Here is a 27,894-nt window from a genome sequence, read left to right as displayed (position 1 = left end):
GCAGAAAGGGTATTAAGGGCCATTTTGTACAATTCTCCTCATTTTACAGAAGAGAAAACTGAGCCCAGAACAGCATAAGTAATTTTCTGAAAAGGTGACAAGCATCAGAGGTGGGTTTAAGCAAGATTCTCTGACTCCAAGTCCACTGCTCTTCCGACTGTGGCAAGTTACTTATGAATTAAAAATCCTTTCTCCAAAACAAATTTTTGAAGCAAGCAGAACAAATATTATTCCCATTTTGTAACCTTGCAAACCAAGGCTTTCCCATTCTGCAAATGATAAATGGTAAAGGATAGGAATAGGCAGCTTTCAGAAGAAGAAACCAAAGCTCTAAATAGTCACATGAAAAAATGCTCTGAATCCCTATTGCTTATAGAAATACAAATTAAAACAACTCTGAGATACTGCTTCATACCTATCACATCAGCTAACGTGACAGAAAAGGAAAATGACAATGCTGGAGGCAATGCAAAAAAATTAGGTCACTAACACACTATTGGTAGAGTTGTGAACTGATGTGAACTGGTCCAATAATTCTGGAGAACAATTTGAAACTATGCCCAAGGGATATAAAACTGTGTATAACCTTACTACTAGGTATATCCCAAAGAGATCAAAGAAAAGGGAAAAAAAAGACCTATATGCATAAAAATATTCAAAGCACCTCTTTTTGTGGTAGCTAAGAATAGAAAATTAGGGAGACATTCATCAACTGGGAAATGACTGAACAAGTTGTGGTATATGATTGTGATAGAATACTATTTTGCTGTAAGATATGATTAGCAGGATGCTTTCAGAAAAACCTTGGAAGATTTATATAAATTGATACAAAGTGAACAGAGCAGAACCAGGAAAGCATTGCACATAGTAATAGCAATATCGTAAGGAGGATCAAATGTGAAAAACAGATACTCTGATCAAGACAATGATTCAAGACAATTCCAAAGAATCCATGATAAAAAAGTCTATCTACCTTTAGGGAGAGTATTGATAAATTCTGAGGGCAGAGTGAAGCATATTTTTAAACTTTATTTTTCTTGGGTTTTAGGTCTGTGTTTTCTTTTGCAATAAGGCTAATATAAGAATATTTTTGCTTCACTTCATATTGCTTGCCTTATCAAGGGATAGAGGAAGCATGAGAAAGAGACAGAGAATGTGGAACTCAAAATTTTAAAAAATGAATATTGTTTTTTTACATCCAATTGAGAAATATTTAATGAAATAAATAAAAAATATATTTAAAAAGACTCAGGCTCTAAGTGGCCATATGTGGCCACAGTCCACAAGGCCAGAGAGAGGAAAAAAAAAACAATTTTGCATTGTGAGATTAGAGAAAGTTTCTTGGAAGAGCTGAATTTGTAGTGGCTTTTGAAAGATGGATAGGATTTCAAAAGTAAGCTACTGGAAAGAATAACTACAAGTTGATATTACCAAATATTACTTAATATTAATGCTTCTAAAATTAGGATAGCCATGAAACTTAAATTGCTATGTGCAGTAAAACCAGACCACTTTTAGGATTTGAGAACCAGGTGTCTAGAAGTGGTTATTATGATTACACCATGAGAAAAAGATGAAATGGTAGAGTAAGATGATGAAGTTTTATTATCGTATTATCTCCTACTTAGATTTCAGAAATAAAAATAACATACAAGCATCCACTTTTAAGTCTAAGAATCAAGATCAAGCACCATATTTACTGCATAAGTATAAGGAGAACAGCAATTTGGGTGCAGCTGCAGGAATCTAGGACAAATGTCAGTCACTCTATACTGTCCCCTCCAATCTTACTAAGTAAAACTCCAAGGTAATGTTTGTCCCTATTGTTAACAGCCAAACACATGAAGGAAGTTAAAGAGAATTTATTCATATCGATATAAATATCAGCTAGGTTTAGAGGCATTGTGGTGAAGGTCTATCCATGCTTGGACCTACTTAGGCCTTATCTGGAATTTTGTAATTAATTGTGGGCAACACAGTTTAAGAAGGATCTTAGTAGGGAAAATAGGATAGTGAATGAAACTGATGAGAGAAACAGACAGACAGAGACAGAGAAACAGAGAGACAGAGACACAGAGAGAGAGAGAGACAGAGACAGAGACAGAGACAGAGAACCCAAGCTCCCTGCCTACTCTCAAGGAGTTTACCCTCAACCATAGTCCATTGTAGCCTGATTAAATTAGGAGTGATATGTCCAGTTCTGGGCAATACACACATCCCTATGTGTACACATACACATGTATGTACAAATATGTGGGTATCAAAATGATAATAATAGGCTGCGTTCATATATAACTTTAAGGTTTACAATACATATATATATATATATATGTTAACTTATTTGATCATCACAACAACCCTTTGAGGTAGGTGCTATTATTATCCCCATTTTATAGATGAGGAAACTAAGGAACAGAGAGTTTAAGTGACTTGCCTAGAATCACACATCTAAGTGTCAGAGGCATATATACACATAACCTATATATCTATATAGATATGTAGAGATAGCCAGCTCCTAATCAATGTCCTTGATATGTGTACATTTGTGTGCACATGTGTATATGTGTGTGTATGAGAGAGAGAGAGAGAGAGAGAGAGAGGGAGGGAGGGAGGGAGGGACAGAGGGAGGGAGGGAGGGAGGGAGAGAGAGGAGAGGCATTGACTAACAGCTAGAATATTTCAAAGGACAGAAATCAGGATGCCAAGGAGATTCAAAACCACACCTTCAAATAGTTGGGTGATGAGACTGTGTTTGTTTACTGTGTTTAGATATTATATCTATCTGTAAGTATTTGAAAGGCTGTTTTATGTAAGAGAGATTATAAGTGATCTGTGTGATCCCAAATGAGGACCATGAGTTGGAAACTAGTGAGATATATTATTGTTCAATACAAAGAAAGACATCATATATTCAATAAAAACTCTTTCAAAATACTAAAATATTAAAAATGGATCTGTGATGTGGGTAGTATATTCAATAATGTAGATTGTTGCTGGTCCATGCCTTCCAATCCTGGGCAACCATCCTTGTCCTACATTAAATTCTTCATAGGGATCCATCCAACCACTAGAGCATTCCTTGTTTTTTCTTGATGTTGTGGGGAGAACAATGCTGCACACAGGCTGAACAGTTCTTCTTTACTCTCACCATCTGACCAGCTTGTCTCCTTTTTAAATTATATCATTCTTTGAAGACATCTTTGAATATATGTCTCCTTTATCATTCTCTGTTGATAATGCATTGCAACCTGCTCATACCCACCATGAGCTTTTCCATTACTCTTCGGTTAATATTACTTTTCATTTCTTTGGAGACTTTAGTGTTCCATGGCTCACAGTCATATAGTCACAAAACTCACTGATAATAATATCTCACATCTGCATAGCAGTTTACTGTCTTAAGATTATAGCATGTTGAAACAGATATCATTTAAGGTTTCATTTGGAGACGAGACTTAAGGGAAAGCAGCATTATAGACTACATAGCCCATAGAGTTTGTTTCTGGGATAAAAAAAAAAAACAACCCACATATCTGTGTATGTACAGCAAATATATGCTTCCCAACAACCAGAAAGTATAAGGAATGGGAATTTTTCTTCTGTATTTTTCTGTATATATAAGAAATAAACAAGTCGATATTGGAAAAGAATAAAAATGCCAATTTCCTGAATGTACTATAGGTCAGTACATTTGGGTTCTAGTTCTGGCTTCCAGGTCTATGATTTCACTTCTGGTGTGAGCTCTGGAATATCACTGATGTCTTCTGGATGTCAATTTCTCCACTTATATAAAAAAGGAAGATTGTTCTAGATAATGTCTAAGGTTCCTTCGAATTCCAAATCTATGACTATGAAATTCAGCTCACCCATATATATGCATATATGTATGTATATATATATATATATATACACATATGTAATTGTGTTTGTATCTGTCTCTCTGTCTGTCTGTCTATCTACTCAGTACTGGGAGATGGCAATGCCTATCCACAAGGATCTAAATAGCCTCTCAGGTCCCTGTTAGCTATATATATATTTTTAACAATCACAAGTAATTTATTTTTGAGAATCAATTAACATGAAATTATACAAATAAAATTTGTATAAACACAAATCCACATTTTGTCATAACACAGATGGCAAAGGACAAAAGCAAAAACAAGAAAACTAAATTGGCCGCTATATACAATTGGACACAGTTGTGTCATGTACACTAAAAGTCTTTTACAAAATAGTCATCTCAGATCAATAGAAGCCCACTCTCCATTCAATGTCGTCATCCTGCAAGATAGACTGCTGTAGCATCCACACCTGTTTTCTCCATGTCCTCCTTTAATATGGCTGGTAATTGTTTTGGTGACGACCACCCCCTCGGGATGCTTTGCCATACATGCTTTGTTGACCTCGGCCACGACCCCTAGTCCCACCTCGGCCGCCGGCCGCAGCGCCCCTCCCTCCTTTCTGTTGCTGCTGCTGCTGCTGCTGCTGCCTGTATACCTCTTTGGGCTGGGCAACTTTGACTTCACACTTCCCAGAACCAATCTGGTGATATCTGTTCTCTAACAATTTCTTTCCTGGCTCTTTGTCTGTGTACGTGATAAAACAGAATCCTCTTCTCTCGTTAGTCTTCGTGTCCAAAGGAAGCTCGATGTTCTCCATCTCTCCGAACGCCCCGAAGTCCTCCTTAATCTGCATCTCCGACGTGTCCGGGCTCAGGCCGCCCACGAACACCTTCTTGGGCGGCTCCTTGCCCTTCAGCGCCTTGGCCCGCTTCGGGTTCAGCTTGTGCTCCTTGAGCTCCAGCACCTTGTCCACGCTGGCCGCGTCTTTGAAGAGCACGAAGCCGAAGCCCCGCGATCGGCCCGTCACCGGGTCCGTCTTGATCGTGCAGTCCACCACCTCTCCGAAGCGGGACAGGTACTAGGTCAGGTCTTTCTTGCTCGTGTCCCAGCTCAGCCCTCCGATAAACATCTTACCGTCGTCCTGCTGCTTCTTGCTGGCGTTGATCTTGGAGCCCTCGGCGAACTCCTCCATGTTGCTGTACTGGTTCACGCCCTCCATGGCGGCGGGGCTGTTGGCCGGGGGCAGGCGGCTCGGAGAGGCAGTCGCAGCGGCGCGTCGGATGGAGCCCGATTTAAAATGGCGGTGGAAGAGCCCATGTTCGCTATAAATTGATAGGAATCTATTATTACTTCTGATAGTTCATTGCAGTTTTATTCATTACATTTTGGTATAGCCCAAATATTAATCAATTGGTTGTTGTCTTTCATTCTTACTATGTTGAAATCAAGGTACAATGTTTGTGACTATGACTGATCAGCCCAATGCAGGCTTGAAAGGCTCTCCCATAGGTTGGGCACAAATAGTCCATGTGAACACTTGGAGTGGAAATTCAGTAATGGGTATTTTAATTATCATTAACTAGTTAAACAGAATTTTCATTTTTTGGAGGAGAGAACCTGCATATTTCCCTACTAGTTTGAATAAGTGAGAATATGTGTGTATATAAAATTTTCCCAAAGCACATAACATGTCTATACAAAAAAGGAGAAATAATTTTGCTTTTTAGTCAAGTAAGTGGGCTTGTTTGAGTCTTAAAGAAGATTTCTTGAGGGAAACATGCTTCAAATTAGACTTAGAAGTAAGAAAGTATCCCAGTTAAGGGATAGAGAAATGACAAGGCATCTGGAAACATCTTAAGGAGGGAACAAAGGGTAATTTTTCTGCTTCAAATAGTGCCTGCAGTTATGGATGTGATTAGTAAATGAAAATAGTTTTCTAGGTTGGTGTTGATTACACAGGCCTTGAAGAGTTAGCATAGTGAGAACCTAGGCTGGACGATCTGGCAAGTGAGCAGATTTCTGCATATGGGCCATAACATAACGACTGATATTTTTAGAGCTGTATGAGTTTAAGTGAGATTTCCGACTGAGAGAACCTTAATGCAACTGCTCATGTTGGATCTAGCGGCAAAAAGTTTCCTTGATTTAGGTTCATATGTTTCTGCTTTAGGCCTCATATACATGTCTATTAGCTAAAGACACTAATGTACTTCTATACTCTAAGTCTAGGGCTTTAATTTATTCCCATCATATGGAATACTTCACTTCAGTAAGTGATAAAATAATGTCTCCAAGTTTCCAACGATTATCAAAAGATGTTATGTGCCTGGAACATGACTAGAATTGTCTGCAGTGAATTTTTGGTACAATAGCTTCTCTCTCTCTCTCTCTCTCTCTCTCTCTCTCATCATATCTTTTCCTTTTCTTGTTATCGTTATTGTTGTTCAGTCATTTTCAATCATGTCAGATTCTTTGTGACCCCTTTGGGGTTTTTCTTGGCAAAGAAACTGGAACGGTTTGCCATTTCTTTCTCATTTTACAGATGAGGAAACTGAGGCAAAGAGGATTAAGTGACTTGCCCAGTGTCACACAACTAGTAAGTGTCTGAGGCTGGATTTGAACTCAGAAAAATGAATCTTCATGACTTCAGGTCTAACAATCCATCCACTGTGTCACCTAGCTACCCTTCCTTTATTGACTAGTTTGAATTTTTCTAACATTCTTAATGTAGAAGTACTTATACCAGGGTTTCCTTGTGGATCCTCTTCTGCTAGGAGCATAGGCTTTTGAAGTAGAAGAAGCATCTATGTGGCAGTGGAGATACAGATGAATTTGGAGTCAGAAAGGTCTATGATAGAATCTTTCTTCTGACTTGTATTAGCTGTGAGAGCCTAAGAGAGTCACTTACTTTCTATTTCCTCATCTATAAAGTATGGATAACCAGGGCGGAGGGTCCAGCATCTGCGTGGTTGACCAGATCAGGAGGCTGCGCGCACAACTGAGCTTACCAGCAGTGAGCATTTAAAAAATAATCAGTGAACCTGTTGGAATACCATGATGGCAGCAAGGTTTGTGTGTCTCCGGACCCTGACCCTACCTTCCAGGACTCTCCACCCACCATTCACAAAGACCTCTCCTGTTCTGAGGAATTCCATTCTAAAGACAAATCAATGGCTCTTGCAATCCAACAGGGGCTATGCCACCAAATCAAGATTTGGGATCCGACATGGAAAAACTGGCCGAGAAATTAAGGAAGCAGCATTCAAACCATCAGCAGAAAGAGTGTTTAAAATCTATCAGATGGGAAGATGGTTTGCTGCTGGAGGAGCTGCTGTTGGACTTGGAGCACTCTGCTTCTATGGCTTGGTAATGTCAAATGAGATTGGGGCTATTGAAAAAACAATAATTTGGCCACAGGATGTGAAGGATAGAATTCATGCCACCTATATGTATTTCACAGGGAGTGTTGGTTTAACAGCATTATCTGCCTTAGCAGTTAGCCGATCACTTGCTTTAATGACTTTTATGATGAAAGGCTCTCAGTTGACAATTGGAGCAACTTTTGCAGCCATAATTGGAGCTGGAATGCTGCTTCGGTCAATATCATATGAACAGAGCCTAGGCCTCAAACATATTGCTTGGATGTTCCATTCTGGTATCATGGGTACAGTGGTGGCCCCTCGGACTTTGTTGGGTGGCCCTCTGATCCTCAAAGCTCTCTGGTATACAGCAGGCATTGTGGGTGGCCTCTCTACTGTAGCCATGTGTGCTCCAAGTGAAAAATTTCTAAACATGGGAGCACCATTAGGAGTGGGCCTGGGTGTTGTTTTTGTTTCTTCTTTGGGATCTCTGTTTTTACCACCTACCACTGCACTTGGTGCTGGTCTTTATTCTGTGGCAATGTATGGTGGATTAGTTCTTTTCAGCATGTTCCTTCTATATGATACCCAAAAAGTCATCAAGCGTGCAGAAATAATGCCCATGTATGGCACAGAAACATATGACCTCATTAACTCCATGATGGGAATCTACATGGATACACTAAATATCTTTATGTGAGTAGCCACCATGCTAACAACTGGAAGCAACAGGAAGAAATGAACTGATTGCATTTTGAACCATCCAAACTTCGTCAGATACCTTTGCTTGTATTCTTGGTGTGTGTACTTATTAAATCATTTCTTGTACAAGCACTTTGGTTGAAGTCAGAAGTTCAGAGACACTTCAACATGGTTAAGATATTCCAGTACAATGTGATGCTTCAAGTTCTACCTTTCTTAAGAATAAATTCAGCACTTCTCTTGCAAATAAGCACAAAAAAAAAAATAAAGTATGGATAACCACAGTACCTATCTAACAAGGTTGTTGTGAGGTTCAAACAGGAAAATATATGTAAAGTACTTTGTAAACATGAATGTGTCATATAAATATTTTATCTATTTATTATGGACTCTTGGGATAATCTAATACATCATCTTTATTTAACTGATGGAGAAACTGAGGTCCGGAATAGTCAAAAGAACTTGCCCAAAGTCCAACCGCGTAGTTCAAGGGAGTTCAGTTGAAGAGTGACAGCGCACACAGCCATTGCTTTTAGCAAATGTTGTTGCCTTCCCAGAAGGGGAGGAGAAGAACAGCTGCTAGGATCAGACCTCCATGCCCACTATAGGCAGCACACAGGGGATGGAGGAAGGGGTTTCTATGCTTCTCTTGAATAGCCTGCATGATACTAATGAGAGATTCCTCAGTTATCTGTAGGACCAGTAAAGTGAGGGTATTTTCTTTCATTTTTTTTCTTTCGGGAGGGCAATTGGGGTTAAGTGACTTGCCCAAGGTCACATGGCTAGTTTTTTGTGTTAAGTGTCTGAGGCCAGATTTGAACTCAGGTCCTCCTGACTCCAGGGCTGCTGCTCTATTCACTGAACCACCTATCCACCCCCAGGATATTTTCTAAATTGCCTAATAAGGGGTAAGTAATGAAGGACAGGAAAGTAAGGAACTTAACCCCTAATTGTGCCAATCCAATAAGAGTCTGAAAAGGGGAGGGGAGGTTAATAGCTAGTCTCTGGGTTTACTAGCTTTGAATCTTAGGGGGCTGAGGCCAATCAAAACCATATTCATTGGTTGTTGTTATTTGTCATTCGTTCTCGAAGAGGACCAAGACATCCACAAGGTGATGCTATAACTTGCAAGTGAGTTGGATTTAAGGGAGGAAGAGTTGTGCAAAGTCCCCAGCCTCACTTTCTGCTTCAGAGTCATCTGGGTCCAGTGATCAGATAGAGATCAGAATGTCAGATGGCCCCCTCACTGGTTGACTCACAGGTAATGGAGTACAAAGCAGGTGCTAAGTGGCAAAGGCAGTAAGATACATACAAATAGGGGCAGCTAGGTGGCACAGTGAATAGAGCACCAGCCCTGGAGTCAGGAGGACCTGAGTTCAAATCCAGCCTCAGACACAACTCAAAATCTAGCTGTATGACTTTGGACAAGTCACTTAACCCTAACTGCCCTCCAAAAAGAAAAAAAAAGATACATACAAATAGCCAACAACAAAGCAAGAATTGGAACTGACATTCTTTGACTTCAAAGAAAATGGGCTTACCAAGATATCACACTGAGTCTGGTTCTATACTCACTCCTCTCATCGTTCATCTAATTTCATGATTTCAAAACACCATCTCTACACTTTTGTGTGTGTATATGTGTGCCTGTTTTAGAGTCTATGAGATTGTTGAATTTTATGGTTTTTTTATTCTGTTTTTAGAGGTATGTATATAAACTATATATAAATATATATTTTAATGTCATGTTTGTGTCATCTTAAAGCCACTAATAAAGAGTATAATTTTAAATAGAAAAGGTCAGTGATAAAGTTGATTAATATGAACTTTTAAAAATACATTTCAATGGAGTTCAGTTTAAATCAACAAGCATTTATTAAGCATTTACTATGTGATAGGGACTGTGCTAAGCATTGGGGATTCAGAAAAGCAAAAGCAGGCACAAGGAGCTTGTGTTATAATGGGGGAGAAAATGTGTAAAGAACTAAAATATATTTAATATGATATGGATATAACCATGTATTATTAAATACATCATATGGAATGCACATAATATATATAATATAAATATATAATACAACAAATATAATATATGCAATATTACATATCATATGTAATATCATATATAACATAGCATTATATAATATATTTAATAGTATATATAATAGTATATTTTATGTAATAGTTTATATTATATATGCATTAATATATACATGTTGGTATGTATGGAGGTATATATACAGGGCAAGTGATTAATTGAATTTAGTTTATAATAAACACATTTTTATTATCACTACTATGATTTTAAATAAGGATGATAAAGCTAAAATGAAAAATTCAGCCCTCTGTTATTTAGAGAAAATAGAAACTTTAAAATAATTGCACATTATATGGTTACATGGATCAAGGTTCTCTTATTAAGGACCATTTGGTCTCTAGTCTCAAACTCAATTAGAAATAAATCACTAATCGTTAGATATGGTTCTTTGGTACTCCTAATGAAATGAATTATTGAAGCCAATAAGATATATATTTAAATGATTCCTAAATCTACATTTCTAACCTTACCTCCTCACTTGGTTAGTCCTTCATCTCTACCTACTTAAGGGTTTAGCTATAATATGTCAAAAGTAACTCATCACCATAAAAAATTCAACATTCCTCACCAACTACTTAATTATTAGTTATTATAATTCTTCACGGTCCTTAGGTCTACAACTTTAATGTTAAGGATAATGTTCAGCAACTAAGTGGAACAGCAGATAGACTCCTGGGCCTGGAGTTAGGAAAACCTGAATTCAAATCTTGATTCATATACTTACCAGTTTTGTGACTCTGGACAAGTCACTCAAGTTTGCATTAGTTTCCTTAACTATAAAAAATGAGGAGAATATTAGCATCTACCTAGTAAGACTTCTATGAGGATTGAATAAGGTAACATCTGTAAGACACTTAGCACAGTGTCTGGTACATGGTAAGTATTAAATAAATTTTAATGATTACCCTGCAGATTATAAATCTGATAGATTCTTTTTTTTACCATGTCCTATGCACACAATTTTTGTTTTTCACAAAAATAAGTACAGTTTGGCCTCAATGACAAGATCACTATTAATCTGATTTGGCATCTGATCAGAAAGCCCACTATCATTTTAGGGTCTTTTCTTGGCCCTCTCCTATGGTTTACCTGCCTTTGTTTTCTCTCAACTACAGCCCATATTGAATGCAGGTGCCTAGATGCTTTTTTTAGATGTCATTTTTGTTGTTGGGTCATTCATCAGCTAAAGAATCTGCAGTGGGTCCCTACTGCTAACCTTTTCAGACCGGCTGTCAAGAACCTCCATGGATTAGCTGCTTTATTCCAGTCCAATTCCTCATCAGTTTCTATACCAAAGGTGTCAAAAATGGGCTGCTTGTGGGCTTTCAGATGCGGCCCAGACAGATTTAACTGCAGTTCATATTTGATGTTAATGTGTTGATATAGTAATAAAAAAGAAACACATACACATGTGTGGTTTTATCAGTTAATATGCAGCCCACCAGGGTCCTGATGGATGGTTTAGAGGTCCCCATTTTCATTTTAAATTCAACTCAATTCAATAAATATTTATTAGTTCCTACTATGTGCTAGGCATTAAGCTAAGTACTGGGGATACAAATAAGAAACAGTGATGGTCTCTGCCCTCAAAGAGCTCTGATGAGGAATTGTTATTCACTCATTTTCAGTCATGTCAGACTCTTTGTGACCCCATTTGGGTTTTTCTTGGAGTGGTTTGTCATTTCCTTGTTCAGCTCATTTTATAGATGAACAAACTGAGGCAAAGAGGTTTAAGTGACTTGCCCAGGGTCACACAGCCAGTAAGTGTCTGGGGCCAGCTTTAAAGTCATAGAGAAGAGTCTTCCAAATTTGAGGCCTGGCACTCCATGTACTGTACCACCCAGCTGCCCTGGCTGGGGAAGAAAATACATAAAAGGAGATTGAGTGAGATTGAGAGTGGCCACCAAGTGGTAGTCAGAGCAGGGGTTAGGGGTGGGCAATAGGGGTCAGGTGAGGGTGGGGAGGGCAGATTAACATGGTGTTCCATAGAGTTGAAGGAAAGTAGAGATGATGTTCATGGATAATGGAGTTGCTCGGAAGGTCACAAACCCTCTATAAAAAGTTTGACCCCAGTATTCTTTACACTATCTGCCCATTTTCACATCTTGGCCTTGTCCATGCTTTTTCCTAGTGGATGAGAATATTCTTTTATAGTTTTCTTACTAGTCTATCACTTCTTTGAGTGTCTTAAGACATACTTCCCAGAAGCCTTTTCTACTAATAGCCACCCATGGCCATGACCCCCTTATACTCCTTTCATATATATATATATGTATGTATGTATGTATATATATGTACACACACATATATACACATAAAAACATATATACACATACATATATACGTACACATATAAGTATGTATATATAAATATATGTATATTATTCACAGAATAATCAAAATTAAGAACTTAAAGGACATCTAGGGTAATACCCTCACAAAAAAATAGATTTAGTTTGTCTACCCCTTCACTCTCCCCTCTTCTTCTCTGCCTCAATTCATAGCAGAGGAAATGGAGAAGTACAGAAGTGCTACCTGAGACAACACAGATAAGCAGTAGACCCAAGATTTGTACTCAGATCATTTGAATCCAAATCAGGGTCTCTTTTTATTGTAATGTGTTGTCTCTATTGTTTTCCAGGTGAGGGAACTAAGCATCCAGAGACGTTAATCAACTTGCTTATAGTTACACACTGGGACAGCTAGGTGGTGCCATAGTGCAGAGTGCGCAGGGTCTAGCATTAGGGAGACTTTTTCCTGAGTTCAAGTCCAGCCTCAGACACTTCCTAGCTGTGTGACCCTGGGTAAGTCACTTAACCCTATTTGCCTCAGTTTCCTCATCTATAAAATGAGCTGAATAAGGAAATGGCAGACTACTCCAGTTTTGCCAAGAAGACTCCAAATGGGGTCACGAAGAGTCAGACACAAATGAAATGACCAAACAACAACATGGTTATACGACTAGTTTTAGACAACACCAGAATTAAAACCCAAGTCATCTGATTCCCAGTCTTATGAGGTCTTTCTACTGCACCACTTTGTAATCCCCTGCTTGATTTTTTCCTAGTTATCTCTGGTTTCTCTCTGATTTTCCTGTTAGATGATAAACCCCTCAAAGACAAAGACTCTGCCTTCTTTTCTGGCAGACCTTCTGCTACCTAATGCCATACCATGCTGTGTGCCCAGCAAGAGGTCCCTAAGTGCTAGCACAATAAGCCTGGCAAAAATCCATCCGTGGGGATGACTCCTTTAGGGAAACATGGTTCTTTTTTTTCCCTCGTTATTTCTTTTGGTTTAAGATAAAACTCACCTATTATCTTTAAAAACAAAAGAAATATACTCAACTGAGGGTAAGTCAGAAAAAGTTTCTGTTCTTTGTGAGCTTCATCCAAGCTAAGCCAATGGAGAGGTGACAGTCTGCAGCAGCCAGTGCACAATAACCTATCTTTAATTTCTCCATGCTCCAGGACTATTATCTTTCCACTGCCACAGCTGCACACTGCTATTGTCAGTGGTAAAGACGAGACATCTCTAATTAGGGGGCAGGATAAATTGCTTTTATCTACTTTTTAACATGCTTTTACATGGCACCTGGTACACAAGCCTGAGCTAGGCAACCATAATTTGAAAAGCAAATGACTGCTCAGAGAAACATGATCCATTTTTAAAAAAAAAGACAATTAAATATATAGAAGAGTAAAATCAGCATGCTGGGGACTGCAGAGCTATAAAGCCATCAGAAGACCAGTAGGGTTGTGCTTTCATAACCGAGTTAAATAAGTATTCCTAGACCATACAATACAGTGGAAAGAGCCCTGGTTCCAATTTCTCCTCTGACCCTTACGACCCTCTGTGAACCTGAGCAAGTTTCAGGCTGGCAACCCAGCCTCAATTTCCTTATCTGTAAAATTAAAAAGTTGGACTAGACCTTTGAGCCTATTTCTAACTCTAGCTCTATGATTCTGTGTTCCCTATAGAGAGGGCCTGTCCCTCTAATTCTATTCGCTAACGTGAGTAAACAGTTATGTCAGAAGTATGGGGAAATGGCCTTGCCACAGGGTGAGTTGACTTGAGCAAATGGGAAATCTAAGTAAACAGGTGGTAAGATAAAAAAAAAAGGGAACAGAAACCCCTCAATAAGGATCATCTCAGACTCTTACTTTGTTGTTCCTTGGATGAACACACACAAAATATCAACAAAAATGCTTTCTACTTTCTGGTTTTTGATGTTTTCATCAAAAATTATTTGATTTTTGTTTCTTGAGGAGGAAAACCATGATGGGTCCAGGAATGATTGTTCTGGATGGTCCCAATAGCTTGTGAAAAAAAGAAAATAAAAATAAGCTGCCAGTCCTTCAAAGAAAGACCTGCACCTGAGCTGAGCTTCCTCTGGCCTCTACAGGTCCAGTAGTTAGTGGGAGTGTGGCAGGCCATTGGTCTAACTCCCTCTCTTAATTCACTCTTTTCACTTATCAGCAACAGAAACGTTCTCAACGCTAGCTCATGAAAAGCAGCACTGCAGACACACACATCCACCCTCCATCCGCTCCCTTATGCTCACTCACAAGACATGCCAACTAGTAAGAGAGCACCAAACTTTGGCCCCTTCTTTTGTCTGCATCTCTTGGCACTTTCCTGATAGCTGGCTGCAGCTTTCCGAGTTGTAAAAATTGGTATTTCTAAATAATCACTGCTCCCCTCTATTTTATTTATTACAGCTTTGGATCTGAAAAGCCTACTGGAGATTTTCAGTGATGTGGGGGAGGCTGATATCCAGCTGAGAGGAGCTCAGTGCAGCTGCTTCTCTCTGGCTCAGTCGGGGGAAACTTGCCTGATTAGGGTCTCCTGGTTTCTTGTTCACTTCTCCTACGGGGATGCCTGTATGGTGCCTGCCGGATCTTTTGAACAGGTATCCTACTGATGTACCATTAATGAGAATACAGTTAACAGAGTGAGAGCAGCGATCATTTTCTCAGTCTCTTTGTTAAAGCTCTAATCTGAACACTGGTCTGGAGCACTTAATATCTTTTTGTATCTAAAAATACTCACAAATCCTCATCTCTATTTCAGTATTATTACTCAGTTCATACTCACAGCATCCCCAATTAGTCTGTGATATTTGTTAATTTAGCTGGCAGTGATGCGTTATCTCAGGATTTGCTAGAATGTAAAAAAAAAAAATCCATCCTTTGGGAATTTGAAGGTAAACATGCCCCACCCCTAGCTTAGAAGAGGAAAATGAATGTTTTCTTTTATTTCATAAAAATAAAGTCAGTGTATGATAATGGATAAAGTGCTCAAAGTCTGGAAGGCATGAGTTCAAATACAACTTCTGCTAATTAAAGCTATGTGACCCTGGTCAGGTCACTTAACCTCGATAGGGCTCAGAAAACTCCTTTGGATTTATGTAAGTCATAAATGGGGTCTCAGTCTTCAGTGGTAGAGAGAGTTCTTCATGGTGAGGAAATTACAGCTCCTTTCCTTTTTTCATCAAGATAATCATAACTAGAATTAATAGTAACAATAATAGCTAGCATTTATACAGCATCTAGCTTCATATCAGCTAAGTGCTTTACGAATATCTCATGTGATCCTTATGACAACCCTGGAAAGCAGATACTATCATTATCCCATTTTACAGTTGAGGAAACTAAAGTACACAGAATTTAAATAACCCACCTGAGGTTATACAATTGGTAAGTATCTGAGACTGGATTTGAATTCAGGTCTTCCCTACGCCAGGCTCAGTGCACTATTCACTGCACTATCCTGCTGCCTTTAATGTTACACTTTCAAAGTGTTTTTTACACAATATCTCATTTAACAGTCACTACAAACTGAGGTAGGTATACAGCCAGCATATAGATGAAGAAACTGATGCCCACAGAATTTGTCAGTAACTACTAAGAGGCAGGATTTGAACCAAGGTCTTCCTAACTCTGCCTCCAGCATTCTATCCACAATTGCAGGCTGTCATTTTAATTATGTTTTATCTTAGGACGGATTGAATTAAAATTGATAAATACTTTACACTATTAAGCCCTAAAGGGAGGTTTCATTTTCAGGTGTGTTGTTAGGATATTTTTCAAAAGACCCAAAGAAAAATAGTCATTTTAGATAGTCTGTAGTTATTCTAGAGCTAGAGATTAGAGTGTGAACATGTATGTATGTGTTTTTTAAAAAAAGAACACACCTTGCATTTAACAGATTGAAAAGTCTATTTTTAAAAAGACAAATGTTTCCTGAAAAACAAGACAGATTTATTTGACCTTCTATTCCAGGAAAAGTATAAAACTGTGTATTATGTTGAAGGTGGCACAGGTGGGCATTGGAAATGAAGGGACATTATGGCACTTTCTGACCCTACCAGAATGAAAATTATTTACCAGTATGCAAATAAGGTGACTGACAGGAATATGGTCAGGGTGTCCAGGGACATTTTTTTTCTTACTTAATTTTCTTTTCCAATTATATGTAAAGATAGTTTTCAACATTTTATAAGATTTTGAGTTCCAATTTTTTCTTCCCCAAGATGGCAAGCAATCTGATATAGGCTTTACATGTACAATCTTATTAGACATATTTCCACATTAGTCATATTATAAAGAAGAATCAGAACAAAAGGGAAAAAACACAAGGAAGAAAAAAAAGAAAGAAAGAAAATGCTTTGATCTTCATTCAGACTCCATAGTTTTTCCTCTGGATGTGGATAGCATTTTCCATTTTGAGTCTCTTGGAGTTGTCTTAGAACCTTGCATTGCTGAGAAGAACTGAGTCTATCAAGAAGAACTTGGTCATCACTCTGTGCTATGACTGCATACAATGTTCTCCTGGTTCCACTCACTTCACTCAACATCAGTTTCATGTAAGTCTTTCTAGGGATTGTTTATTTTTTTTTAAATCCATCCAGGCAAAATTAAAGTCCATTCTGAGCACTCTGAACCAACAGCAAGGTTACAGGACCTCTGCAACAACACCACTGTCCTTCATCAGTGGACGAATCTGGCAAAACAACATCAAAACAGACAGACAAAGTACCAGCATAATAGCCTTGTCTCCTCAGTCCTTGGCAGCTCTGGGTGACAGCTCTCAAAAGTCCTGGGCAGTTAGAACTGGCCCTCAGCAGTCCGCTCCATCTCTCTGCCTCCATGATGCTGCTTCCAAAAAAAAATTCTTCTGCCTCTCTCTCTGCTTGTGCCTCTCAAAATTCACATCACCAGCTCCTCCCAGTTCAGCCCCCTCTTTTCATGTCAACAAGTCCATCCCACAAGTGGGATTCAAAAGTGCTGGGTTTTAACACCATCAATCCAAAAACCAAGCCAATGCGAGGGAATCTTTAAATTCCATTACTATTATACACATTGAGGCAAAGAAAAAGTCATTATATTGGAGTCATTCTGGTTGTTTTACTTTTTCATTTTTCAAATGCTTTATTAACTTCTGATTTACATCATTCATTTCCGCCAGATTTTGAGTTACACATTTTCTCCCTGTTTTTCCCCTACCCACCACCCCAAAATAGCAGTCCCACAGTATATCCCCTCCTCCAATCTGCTCTCTCCCATATCTTCTCTCATATCCCCTTTGACTTTTCCAGTAGGGCATGGTGGATCTCTATGCCCCAGTACCTGTATATCTTATTTCACAATGACATGTAAAATAGTATTATTAATAGTATATATATATATATATATATATATATATATTTAAATATTTGATTTTAAAACTTTGAATTCCAGATTCATTCCCTTCCTCCCTTGTCACCCCCCCTTACTGGAAAGATGAGCAGTTCAGTATAGGTTGTACATGTGTAGCTTATGTAAAACATTAACATAGTTGACATATTGTAAAAGAATGACTGTATTTCCCTCCCTCCTATCCCACCTCCCACTAGTTCTATTCTGTACTTTGATCCTGTCCTTTTTCAAAAGTGGGTGCTTCCAACTTAACCTCCCCCCCAGCCTGTCCTCCCTTCTATCATCCCCCCTCTCATCCCCTTCCCCCTACTCTCCTGTAGGGTGAGATACCATATTTAGTGTGTATTTCATTCCCCCCCAAGCCAAATTCAATGAGAATAAAGTTGACCCATTTCCTTTTGCCTTCTTATTCTTCCCCTCCATTGTAACCATTTTTGCTTGCCCTTTCTATATGAAATAGTTTACCCCATTCTGTCTCTCCCCATCTCCTCTCATTATATTCCTCTCTCACCTCTTAATTTCACCTTTTAAGTATCATCCCGTCCTATTAAATTGGTCCTGTGCTCTCTATCTATGTCTACCTGTAAACATATATACACACATTCACATATGTATTCATACACCCATATACCCTCCGATATAGACATATACATACATATATATATGTATATATATATATATTCCCTTCAACTATTTTCATACTGAGAAAAGTTTCATCAGTTACAATTATCATTTTTCCATGTAGGAATGTTAATAGTTCCACTTTGATAAGTTCCTTATGATTTCTTTTCCCTGTTTAGCTTCTCATGCTTCTCTTGCTTCTTGTATCTGAATGTCAAATTTTCTATTCAACTCTTGTTTTTTTATCAAGAATACTTGAAAGTCCTCTATTCCACTGAATGATCATATTTTCCCCTGGAACATGAGACTCAGTTTTGCTGGGTAGGTGACTCTTGCTTTTAATCCCAGCTCCTTTGCCCTCTGGAATATCATATTCCAAACCCTTCGATTCCTCAGTGTAGAAGCTGCCAGATCCTGGGTTATCCTGATTGTGTTTCCACAATATTCAAATTGTTTCTTTCTGGCTGCTTGTGATATTCTCTCCTTGATCTGGGAATTTTGGAACCTGGCTGTAATATTCCTAGGAGTTTTCTTTTTGAGATCTTTTTCAGGAGGTTTCAGGAGGTGGATTCTTTCAGGTTCCATTTTGCCCTCTGGTTCTAAAACATCAGGGCAGTTTTCCTTGAGAAATTTTTGAAGGATGATTTCTAGGTTCTTTCTTTGATCATGGCTTTCAGGTAGTCCAATAATTTTTAAAGTATCTCTCCTGGATCTATTTTCCAGGTCAGTGGTTTTTCCCATGAGATATTTCACATTGCTTTCTATTCTTTCATTTGTTTTGAACTGTTTAATAGCATCTTGATTTCTCATAAAGTCATTAGCTTCCATTTGCTCCAATCTAATTCTGAAGGAATGATTCTCCTCATTGAGCTTTTGAGATTCCTTTTCCATCTGGCAAATTCAGCTTTTTAAGGCATTCTTTTCCTCATTGCCTTTTTGAGCTTCTTTTGCCATTTGAGTTAGTCTGCTTTTTAAGGTATTATTTTCCTCAGTCAGGCTGTTGACTCTCATTTTGTAATTTTCTTGCATTGTTCTCATTTCTCTTCCCAATTTTTTCTCCACTTCTCTTATTTGCTTCTTAAGGCCCTCTATGGCCTGTAACCAGCTTGTATTTTCCTTTGATGTTTTTGGTGCAGGAGTTCTGACTTCACTGTCTTCCTCTTGTTCCTTGCTTTGATCCTTTTTGTCCCCAAAATAGGAGTCTAATATTGGGTTCTTCTGTTTGCTTTGTTTTCTTTGCCTGGACATGTTGTTATTCAATTACTTGACTTTTGAGCTTTTTGCCACAATAAGACTCTGCTACCAGACAGGGGAGCTTCTGTCCCAAACACTGGGGTTTTCTCAACTGCTGGATGTATTATTTGGGAGCCCTTGCTGAAGCCTCCACATGCTCTGGCAAGCTGGACACATCCCCCAGGTCTTCCACCATAGACTGCAATCCAGATCCAAGCAGGTTAAAGCAAGAGCGATTACCCCTCAGACTGGTTGCTTGGTCCCCTACACTCTGCAGGCCAGGAGCTGAAGCTGCCACATGGCAGCAGGGGCTGTACTGCAGCCCTCAGTGGTTTCTAGCCCCAGGGGTCAAAAGCCAAGGCACTCCCAACTACTGGGTCCCAAAGTCCAGACTGCACTGACCTCTCACTTTTTCCTTCGCATCTGTGTTGAGAAATCTGGAATTGGCCACAGCTGCTGCTGATCTGGAGTCCCTCTGGCCAGCAGCTGGTTAGGCCCACCCTGGGGCTAAAGACTTGGGGTGGGGCTGGGCTGGGCTTGGCTCCCAGAGCACTGTGCTGGACAATTCCTGCTGGCCTGCAGGGCTGTCCTCAGTGGGAGGTTAGTTTCTCTGTGTCATTTTGTGGGTTCTGTAGCTCCAAAATTTGTTTAGAGTTCCCTTTTACATGAATTGGGGAAGTCAGAAGCCCTGCAGAGGACCTGCTTCTACTCCTGGTTCTTTTCTTTTCCAAAGGAAAGCAGCAATTTCTATAAACATCCAACATGGTTCAATCAGAAATATTCATAGGAAGTGTGATTTATGACAACATGTAAATACTCAATGTTCTATAAGATCAAGGAACCAGCTTCTCTCAGCATGTGAGCTGTGACCACTTGATTATCTGAAGTTCTGAGGATCAAAAATTCAGGACTAGAAGGAACCTTACAGGTCATCTGATCCAACCTTCTTATTTGACAAATGAGAAAACTATGCATTGTAAGTGATTTGTCCAACATCTCTCAGGAAGTGCAAGAGAACTCATGTCCTCTATCTGTGAAGTCATTACCCTTTTTCATTGTACAACACTGTTTCCTAAGGCACTCTAAAGTAGCAATTTACTTGGCAGTTTCCTAGTGACTGAATCTTCAGAAAATTTTAAATTTACTTTGCCTATAATGTATCCATAGAACTGAACACACTAGTTCATTTGTAATGAATATGAAGGATTTCCTCCCTTGTTTTGTTTTTCAATTCATCAGTCAATCAACAATCATTTATTAATTGTCTGCTATGTGTCAGTTGCAGTATTAGATGCTGGGAATACAAATAAAAAGTTTAGTTTCTGCCTTTGAGGAGCTTACATTGTATTTGGGAGGAGGGCATGTTCAGGGGTAGGCAAACATGACCTGTCCCTCTCCCTCTTTCCACTGGCATACTAACCTCAGCTCCAGGATATAGAACTTTCCTTTAGCCTCAACAGACAGCTTGTTCATAGCCCTGTAGGAGCAAATACCCATTGGAGCAATGAGACCTAGAAGCCCCAACACCAGTGCCAGGGAAAGCAGCCTCTGCCTGCCTCAGAAAAAGCAAGTTCTGAACTGTTGGTGCCAAGCCAAAGAACTAAAGAAGAGATAGAATGGGACAGGGCACCATGACAGGACATTGTGCATGTGGAAAGCTGTGCAGCACTCCACCAAGTCCGAGGAAAAGTGTACATCCTGCTGAGGCCAGTTCTGACCACCCAAAATTCAGCTGAGGTAGAGACCTTGTCTGGTGAACTATGAATTGCCCAGTGTAAGAGGAGGCTGAGACTCTTTGACATCCAGCCCCCAAGAAAAACATTATCAGATACATGTTCCTATGGAATAAGGGAGAAGAGGCCTGGATGAAGCCTGGGAGATTTAGTGCCTGAAAAGTTTACTTGTCCTTGGTGGGGTGTTGGAACACTAGTCATAACAATGAGACAAGAGAAAGGAATTAAAGAAATAAAAATAGGGGCAACCAGGTGGTGCAGTGAATAGAGCACCAGCCCTAGAGTCAGGAGGACCTGAGTTCAAATCCAGCCTCAGACACTTACTAGCCATGTGACCTTGGGCAAGTCGCTTAACCCCAATTACCTTGCATTCCCTCCTCCAAAAAGGAAAAAAATAAATAAATAAAAATAGGTAATGAGTAGAGAAAACTATCCCTGCTTGCTGATGATATGATGGTTTTCTTGGAAAACCCCAGGGGATCAGCAAAGATATTGAGACAAATAATAGTTTCAGCAAAGTTGCAGTCTACAAAATAAATCCGAAAAAATCAAAGCAATAGTAAAAATAATCTTATTCCAAATAACAACAAATGCATAAAATATCTACAGATCAACCTCTCAAAGTATACAAAAGTCTTATATAGATTCAGTTACAAAGTGCTCCTTAAAGAATTAAAGAACAATCTAAACAGCTAGAGGTATATTCAGTGCTCATAACTATGCTCTGCCACTATAATAAAAATGAAAAAATTAATGCTATATCGATCAAATTACCAAGAGGATACTTTACAGAGCTTGATAAAATAATTTTAAAAATCCATATGGAAAAACAAAAGATCTAGACTAGCAAGGAAAATGATGAAAAAAAGTAGAGAATAGCACTTTTAAACCTCAAACTATATTATAAAGCTGTAGACATCAAAATCATCAATATTGATTAAAAACAGAGAGAGGTCAGTGGGACAAACTGTACAAGATAGATTTTTAAAAAAAGTAGAATTCACTAACTCCATGTTTGATAAAATGGCAAACAGGAGCTATTTAATGAGAGACTCCCTACTTGATTAAAAAAAAAAAACATCTGGGAAACCTGGAAACCAGCAAGGAAGGAAAAAATTAGGCTTAGACCAATACAATACATTATATTCCAAAATACATTGTAAATGGTTAGGTGACCTTAACATAAAAGTTCTATAATACTATACTATCCTATAAAATGGTGTAATACTATAAAAATAGAAAAGAAATATATCATGCACCTCCCATAGTTATGTGGAAGAGATGTAATCTTAAACAAGAGAGAGAAGGAATAAGAAAAGATAAAAGAGATAACTTTGATTATTTAAAACTAAAATACTTCTCTGTAGAGAGCATCAATGCATCTAGGATAAGAAGGGAAGTGGTTGGTGCAAAAAAATTGTATTAAAGTTCTCTAAAAAAAGGTTTAATATCTAAGATATATAAACAATACACACACATATCTATCTACATTCCAATATAGATAAGTTTATATACATATCTATTTCTAATAGCTATTACCCAATAGATAAATTGTCAAAGGACATGAACAAACAATTCTCAAAAGAAGATCTGCCAAATATTCACAACCACATGCAAAAATTCTCTAAATCATTAATAAGAGACATACTAATCAAAACAACTGTGAGGTTTAACCTCACACCATGGAAATTGACAATAATGACAAAAAATGGTCACAGTCAATGTTTGGAGGGGTTGTAGGAACTAATACAACACTAATACATTGTTGGTAGAGCTGTGAAATGGCAGAATGATTTTGGAAATCAAATTGGAAATATATAAAATAACTAAAATGTCTATACCCTTTGAATCAAAGGAAGCTATTGATAAGAAAAAAATTTCTATATACTCAAAAATATTTATTACAAGAATATTTTTGGTGATAGCTAAGAATCGGAAACAAAGATGATGCCCATTATTGGGGAATGACTGAATAAATTGTGGTCCATGAATGCAATGGCATATTACTGTGCTGTAAGAACTGATGTTTGATGAATACAGAGAAGCATGGAAAGGTCTATATCAACTGATACAAAGGTAAAAATAACTCAGAAAACATTATTCTCAGTAACTACTATATTTTATTTTTTGCTTTTCTTTTTTTTTTTGGAGGGGAGAGGGCAGGTCAATTGGGGTTGAGCTACTTGCCCAAAGTCACATGGCTAGTGAGTATGTCAAGTGGCTGAGGCCAGATTTGAGATTTGAACTTAGGTCCTCCTGACTCCAGGGCCGGTGCTCTATTTATTGTGCCACCTAACTGCCCCTAACTACTATATTTGAAATGGAAAAATATGACACACCCAAAGAATTAAAAGTAAATGTAACTAATCATGAAGATCAGGTGGGACTCAAATGTTATAAGAGATATAAAAAGATACCTCCAACCTACCCTTTCATGGTAGTAAAAAATCTACAGTTGCTATTGTTAATTCTGTTAATAATAATCTTCCCTACTTGTTTACCTATTTACGTTCAAGGCCTTTACCTGAGTTTTTACTTTTTTCTTCCTGATAATCTTTGGTGACTTCAGTCTTCTCCCCCTCCTTCTATTCCTGTTGCTCACTTTCTGACTCCTTCCCCATTAAAGTTGGTTTCCCCTAGGGCTAGAATTCAAAGCTGTTTCAGCCTCTATCCATGGTGGTGGATTAACTTTTGACTGACCTAAATATCTGCATCAGATGACTTCTGGAGGAATAGAACTATATGCCACTGGATATTGGACCCTTTCCCGCAGACTGAGTAGAATGCCACACACTCTAGTAATCTTCCACAGATCTCTGTTCCTCAATCAGCTAGATGAATTCTGTTTCAACACAGAATATATAATGCTGTTTGTTGTCAGAGAGCAAGCTTCTGCTTTTTGGATTTTCCTGGGATAGCGAGATAGGGTACATTGTTGAGTTATATTATAAACATATTAGTTGGTTTGCATTGTCCATGCAGACTATGGTTGCTTTTGGGGGAGGAAATGCTAAGTGAACACTTTAAGGGTTGGGAATTAGCTTTCCCTTCTGTTAGATCATCACAACATTTTCTTCGTAGGGTCCTTTGTTTCTTTGACCATGAAAACAGCTGAAATTACTTTTACATTTGCACCATAATTTCTATTTTTGAGAGGTTTAAGAAGTTCTGAGGATTGGTAAAAATGTGTCTCCAATTTGTTAGTAATTGACCAAAAGTAACCCTAGTTTTCAAAGGTCATAGTAGCATAGTGGCTTTGGCATATGCAAGAAAGCTGGAAAAGTCTTTAGTTTGAACCATAGAATGGGTTTTATGTTATTCTTGTGAAGACTAGTCTTACTAAATTCATGAAGGGTCATTATCAGAAAGTTTGCTTTAGGTTCTGTTTTATTATTATTATTTGCAATAGCAATTCATAAATGTCTATTAAGGTACATTGCATAAGGTATAAAAAGGGGGTTGTAACCTGCATCTTTGGAAGGAGTAACCACATTGGTGAAATTATGGATTCTTACAGAAATTAAGTTCTAGTTATCATATTCTTGTAAGACTTTCCAAATGGACCACAATTGTCTTACAAGTAGCATGTAAGGAGCAGCCTGTACATGAAAAACATATGGTTCAATATGTACATTTTAAAACTTCCTAAAAAGAAAATCCAAAAATACATTCCTAGATGCCAGACGAAAGTTCTAATGAGCAAAATTCAAATTCGACTCTCCATATGTAGGAGGACCAGTTTGTGGAAACATGCCTATCTGAAAATAGAGAGACAATCCCCTGCCCAAACATGGAAATGCCTCTTATTTTAATTTAACACGCCTATTTGCAAATAGACAAAGAAGACTAGCTCCCATTTCCTACCTAACATGTTTTTTTTTTCTCATTGGCAGATACCTGAAGAACTGTCGTTCAAGACAGATGGCAACCCACCTATAAATTAGCAGAGAAATTCTAGGGAATTGGTTAGGGCACAACCAAGATAACACAAGGCTCAGGGACACGTGTGCAAGTTTTTTGTCATGTCCATATTAAGATACAAGTATTTCTGTTTTTTGTTAGCACTGAGATTCCTGGATTTTCAATGAGAGTTTGATATTTAAATATCTGTTATGTTATTATTGATTGGGAAATCAGTGATGGGGGAGTCTGTGAGCTATGGTGTTTGCTTTGGTAAATCGATTTTTGATCTTTTTTCTTTTCCTTTTTGGGTATGGGACAGCATAGTAAAAGTGGGAAACATGCTTAATTTGGAATCACAGGACTGAGCTCTAATCCCAGCTCTGCCATTTTCTACCTGGTTGACCTTGGTCAAAAATAACTTTCCTAGGCCTCAGTTCTTCATATGAAAAATGAAAGTTTGCCCTACATGACCTCTAAGGTCCCCTATAGTTGTAGCTGTCTGAGCTGGAGCATATGGAAATGTGGGAGATTTTTCTACATCTGATCACAGATCTATAGCTGGAAGAAATCTAAGAGGTAATCTGGTCCAATCATCTCATTTTACAAATTAGAAAAATGAATATCAGAGAAATTCACTGATTTGGCCATGGTCATATAGATAGCAAGCTGTCTGGAATTTCTCTTCTCTGTCTCCAGGTCCAATAGTATTTGCCCTAGTGACTCTTTATGCCACAGAATCAGGAAAAGGAAAAACTGGTTAACCTTAGTTTTAGATTAATCTGACTGCTTCCTGCCTCTTTGCAAATAGGCAGGCCCAAGTGCAAAGGGGAGCTTTGCCCAGGGGGCAGCCCTCTCTTGACTCTTGAGAATAGGTATGTCCATACTTTTTTATAGAATACATGCTCAATATTTGTCGAGTAAATGTAACATTTATTTGCATCTCTACCAAGAACATGCTGAGTGTGATAAAAAGGCTATCTTTACTTACATTCTTTTTTACATAGCACACAGAAATGATTCCTCTAGATGATGGATGGCATATAAATGTACCTTGCTGCTGCTCTTGTGATGATATTTGAATAAACACCATACGGGTAGTCAGCCAAACTAAAATATTTAGTGTGAAAAAGTTAGAGTGACATCTTATTCAAACCTGTGTTGGCTCTAGAGCGGAAAATACATCTGATTCCTTCACATTTCTTTGTAGCATGCCAGTGTCCTTTATCAAAGACAACTGGCTCCAAGGTAAGATTCTGCCCTTTGCAATGGAAGGGTAAAAGGTCTACTGGTCTGAACTTGCACAGCAGAGACTAGCCTCTTGTCAAGCCCCTTGTGGCCTCTTCCCTTTAGCAAACTATAAAATTAACAGCAATTGTTCGTGACAACAAAGAGCTTCCAACCGTGTGCCCTCAAGTATTTCAAAGACTGCAGTGTGGCACACTTTAGATCTCACATACCTTTTGTAAGGTTTTATAACACAGACATTTCAGATCTGGTTATATAAGCACTGTCACATTCTAATAGGGGAGTGATGATTGTTATCATCTTTCATTTGCAGTCTTTAAGTGGAAAAGTCACCCACCACAACTCATCCCAGTATACTGGGGCTTTGGGTTGGGGGTGGGTATGGGGAAGGGCAGGCCTTGAAGAGAAGGCCTTCCTAAAGCAATATTTCATCTACTCACTATAGGTCTGTGCAATTTCTGTAACATAGCTAAATTAACCCTGCTTCTGATTTTATGTCTTCTCTTTATTAGCAAAATGCTGCACACCTGCTCAAGACACCTGCACCCTTTAACTTAGCATTTTAAACAGAATTCAATCAAGTGTGCATTAGTGCACCAACTAACCACATAGTATATTAAGGGCTTCGTTCATAAATTACTTATATAGCTAGAAGAGATGCCTTGTTTCCCCTGGCCTCCATCCTTGTCTTCTCACCTCCTCTCATTCTCTTACCATTACATGTCATGGTTGATAGTTTTCTCCTTTCTGTCAGCTGGGTAGAGAGAAGCTTAACCCTCTGGAAGCCAAGCTCCAAGGAGGCAACATATCCGGTTGCACACCATTATCTTATAACTAAACACTGTCATTTGAAATTCAAACCAGGAACTATTCTAAAAACACAAAAGAGCAATATATGTGTGACATACACATATAAATATACCTAAGTATATACACACACATGCATACTTTACTTCCCTTTTCTCCTGTATACTTGTCAGAGTTCTTTGTTTCAGCTTGAGCCTCTTTTTAGTTTGTTTGCCTTTGAAAATTGCTTCGAAAATAGTTCTTTGTCTTCAAACAAACAAAAAAAGCAGCAAAAAAGACCATTTTAGAGGTTCTGTTTTCTGATACTTTGTATTTTGAAAACCTCTTTTTGGAAATTTCTTCTAATCATGTTAAGTGGCATTTGCCTTAGCATGCAGAAATAGTCTAAAAAGCACAATTAGAAAGAGACCAAACCTCCATGACTGCCTCTTTACCAAATCAGTAAGAAATTGCTAACTACTGAGCCTTGATTCTTCTTCCTATGCCCAGTAATAGTTGACCCCTCTTCTTGTATCACCTATGGATGTTCATGATAATCTCATAGAGTATCAATCATATTTCCTCTTCTGAAGTTTAGTTTTACCTTCTATGGAAAGAACCTTGAGCCCCTTCCTTAACTCCAATATCCCTATTGTCATATAGCTTCCTTTCCTT

General features: G+C 38.4%; 2 pseudogenes; one reads left to right on the top strand and one right to left on the bottom strand.

The window, feature by feature from the left end:
* Positions 1-4,055: 4,055 nt before the first annotated feature.
* Positions 4,056-5,120, bottom strand: LOC138160058 (heterogeneous nuclear ribonucleoprotein D-like pseudogene; annotated as a pseudogene).
* Positions 5,121-6,791: 1,671 nt separating this feature from the next.
* On the top strand, positions 6,792-8,035 carry LOC138160125 (growth hormone-inducible transmembrane protein pseudogene; annotated as a pseudogene).
* Positions 8,036-27,894: the final 19,859 nt, after the last annotated feature.

The sequence above is a fragment of the Petaurus breviceps genome, unplaced genomic scaffold (assembly GCF_028583685.1).
Source record: "Petaurus breviceps papuanus isolate PSGF00001 unplaced genomic scaffold, PetGlider_PUasm1.0 179, whole genome shotgun sequence".
In the NCBI taxonomy this organism is placed as follows: Eukaryota; Metazoa; Chordata; class Mammalia; order Diprotodontia; family Petauridae; genus Petaurus; species Petaurus breviceps.
The sequence above is the reverse complement of the archived record's forward strand: the minus strand, read 5'-3'. Positions and strand labels throughout refer to the sequence as shown.